The following is a 3,813-nucleotide window of genomic DNA, read 5'->3' on the forward strand; positions in this document are numbered from 1 at the left end:
CATGACAGATGATGACAAATATAATTTTGACGTTTGTTTGACAATAACTAGTGTTGCCCAGTGACGGTACGTTACGTGACCAAAATACTCGTGAAAGTATTTGTAAGTATGAGCCAAGTATATTTGTCAATAACAGCTATTAACTTGGCTTCAAACTTTAATATCATTTTTTCTAAAAAAATCTTACTAATTCGTCCCTGAACCCTGTGCGTTCTCGTGACCGTAGAAATGTATGTCTGCGAATTTTGAAATGTGTTGTTATATAGCAAAGCAAATTTTGACTGGTAGTCAATAACTGATTTATAATTTCACCTGTTATCTTGTTTTATTTATTAACTATATTTTTTATTATTATTTTTAGTATTTGATTAATTTATCATAATAATATTACCTATTCAAGTTTCAACCACAATGCTTACCACCCCTGGCGCTGTCAAAGTCTTCTTCTTCTTTTTGTTTAATAATATTATGGCCAGGTATGGGATATTATGTTAAAAAAGGTTACCAAATTTTTACTAAGATAGAATCTTGTGTGACCCTGGCTGAAAAATTAAAACCTACTAGATTTTAAAAATTTGATCTGTCAACAGCACTCAGAGAGCAGAAATAACAGTGGGTCTAGACAAAGTGCAAATTATAATCGCAAACCAGTCGATAAGTGGTCGAAAAGCCCCTTTTTTGTATGGAGTTTTGACGGATTCGATTTTCGATTCGATCAAAAAGTGCGTTTTGTCTAGGGGGGCTGGAGTAGCAGCGCGCGTTTATTTCCATACAAAAAAATTTCGCCATTTCCTGAGGGGGACGAGGTAATGACATTTGTGTAACAGCTGATGGCGCTGAGACACTATCGATATTTTTGTCGATGAGAATCATTGCTCTATGGTTCATAGTCTATGGCTCGTTTAAAAAAATGATATGAATTAATTTATTATCCTATGGGAGATTCAACATTTCAGATCTCTATTTAAAGGAAAATACGCAAAAGTTTGGCATTTCTTCCCTAGCACGAATACGAATTGTGAAAGTTAAGAGTTATATGAAAAAAACTAAAAAGTCATTTATATAGGCTCTTAAAAAGCACTTTTACACGTCCCAGTATTAACCCTACCACCATTACCCTACACTACCCATGAAATAGGTACCTAATATTCTTATATACCAAACATGACCCACGGCCACACTCCCTTGGCAAAGGGGATCGACTATCAGCCTTAGGCCCGGTTTCCACCAAAGCAGAGCGGTACGGAGACGAGAGATGTACGACGAAGCTGGCAGGCTATTTCCACCAAAGCGGAGCGGAGAAGAGCGCAGCGGTGCTGAGACGAGAGGAGATGCGTGAGCTGTGCGTAGCTGTTAGCTGTCAGTCTATTGCTATCTATGAAATACCGCACNTCAAAGTACAATTACATACAAAGCAAATTAACGGATTTAAAAATATCTACATGTCTCTACCTCGAATACTAATGAGTTCAAAGTGAATAAAATATAAAACAAAATATCAGGAAAGTCTTTGTTAATGTTAACAAAATTACCTTAATAATTATACTTTAACTGTAGTCTCATCGGCATGTGTTGTACTTAATGTTATTTTAAATTTTAACCTTACCTTTAAAACTTTATTTTCACGTAAAAGGTTAAATTTAATTATGTTTAAAGGGTAAAATATGCCCACAAGTGCTTAAGACTAATTAGAAAATCTGAATCATATTTTTTCTAAATTAATCTTATTTAGTTATAATGTCATGTTAATAGTAATTTTGCGCTTAAAAATACATATTATGTAAAAGTAAATCCCTTTAAATACAATTTTAAGAATGCGTTTCATATTGCTGTGACTGCTGTTTTTGCTTTTAATGCCTGCTCAATTGACCATAGACATTTAAGATCTTTTCTGAGAATTAGATGTAGGTGAGTCTTCAAGATGTAGCCTACATAGACTCCTAGAAAAAAAATTTGAGAAAAAACAAGACGAAAAAAATATTCTCTGAGACGGAAGTCCAAGTCTCAATAGACTGGACAACAAAACTTAGGTACTTTATTTCTTTACAGAGTAATTTGAGACAATTATCTTAATTTCTTTATTAGGTGTCTTATTTGATGCGAGAGAAATTAAGAATAATACAAATAATTAACCTACATAGACTAAATATTTACAAATATTTACAAATAAAAAATATGTCCCAAATCGCTGTCCAAACAACGCGACATGGTGCCCAGAATGCTGGCTGCATTTCCGCGCTGAATGGCCAAACTGATTCGTTGGCCAAGAAATGCGCCAGCTCTTATATCACCTGTACAGTCAATCAGCCGCTTGGCTAATTCCCTGTACAGGCGATGAGCACTTGGTCCCCACGGACCTAGCATCTCGACCCCAAATGGCTCAAACATGTAGGTAAGTACTACTAAGACCTACATATTTGCGTCGCTTGAGGGATTCCGCTGATGCAGCGGCAGTACCATTTAAAACACAATTTTTGAATACTTACCTTATTAATTAATAACCTCAGACGAGACTCGAACCCGCGACATTTTTTTGCTCGATATTTAATTGTATATCGCCTTTTAATTGACTTTACCTGTCACATGCCATTTTCTGTTCACACTTAACAACAGCTAGAAAGCAAAGTTACGCAAGGAAGCAGAGTTTAACCCATTAACTTAAGTCAACTATGAAATTAACTTCCAAAACTGCAGTTCGTGAACTCGTGACAATATGTTAACAAGATGGCTTGCAACTTGATAAGTGGAGCTAGGAAAGCTCTGGTACTAAGCTGCAGTGCTTGTGTTTTAAACTTAACATGTTATACAGCTTTAAAATAGCTTGGGAGAGCTCTTGTATCGATTTTGTATGTCGGTTGATCGTCGAGCATGAGGTAAAAGTGCTTATTTACAGAAATAAAATAAATGAGTTTTATGAGTTTTTTTTATCGTAATACTAGCTGACCCGGCGAACTTTGTTCCGCCTTAATGGCAATAAATAAGCTGACTTTTTTTTATTNTTATATTGTTATAAGTACACTATCCTTAAAATATTACACAATTAGGAATTTTTGCTTTCCAGTCATTCCAGTGGCAACACTTCTAGAAATTTAGTTTTTTGCAAATTTAGTGTATTAATTAATGTGAAATAAATAAAATAATATTTACTGATGGAATGTAATGTTGTCCTTTTCAAGATTTGATGTTTCAGATCTCTTCTTATCCTCTATCTCCTATTAAAAACACTGCAATTCACCATTTTTATCGCAGCACGTTACTCTTCAATAGTGACATTTGGAATATGTCATTGGTGGCGCTGCAACTAGTTTTTATAAACTGAGTGAACCACTGGTCTACTTACATTGCTAGAGGGGATTGCCTGTCAGTTCCACTCCTGTTATTTCTGCTCTCTGACAGCACTGGACCAGGCAGGGGTGATTCACTGTTTGTAATCTGAAAGAGTGGCGTGAAGTCACCGTTCGAATGGCGCGAAATATTTGTTAAGCGCATCTTTAGCTTCTCTAGCATCTGTAACTTCTTTATTTGTAGATATGTTTTCATGACTCTTTTATAAATATTATTGGTTAGTTTTACTAATATGAAAAAATGGAAACTTCTCCATTATGATATGCAGCTTTCTGGTTTACCTATCTAATTACATTGATATGATAATGATGGTGATATGTGGCTAAGGGTAGTTCACGATTGGAGATTAGGGAGAGGTTTAAAAGATGAAAGAGTTGTAACTTGATGCATGTGTAACACAACTGATTAGTAAAAATAAAACGAATTTATAAAACATTTAAAATAAATATATTTTATTTGGTTCACATT

This window comes from Ostrinia furnacalis, unplaced genomic scaffold (genome assembly GCF_004193835.3).
Source record: "Ostrinia furnacalis isolate ACB-3 unplaced genomic scaffold, ASM419383v2 OfSCF0398, whole genome shotgun sequence".
NCBI lineage: Eukaryota > Metazoa > Arthropoda > Insecta > Lepidoptera > Crambidae > Ostrinia > Ostrinia furnacalis.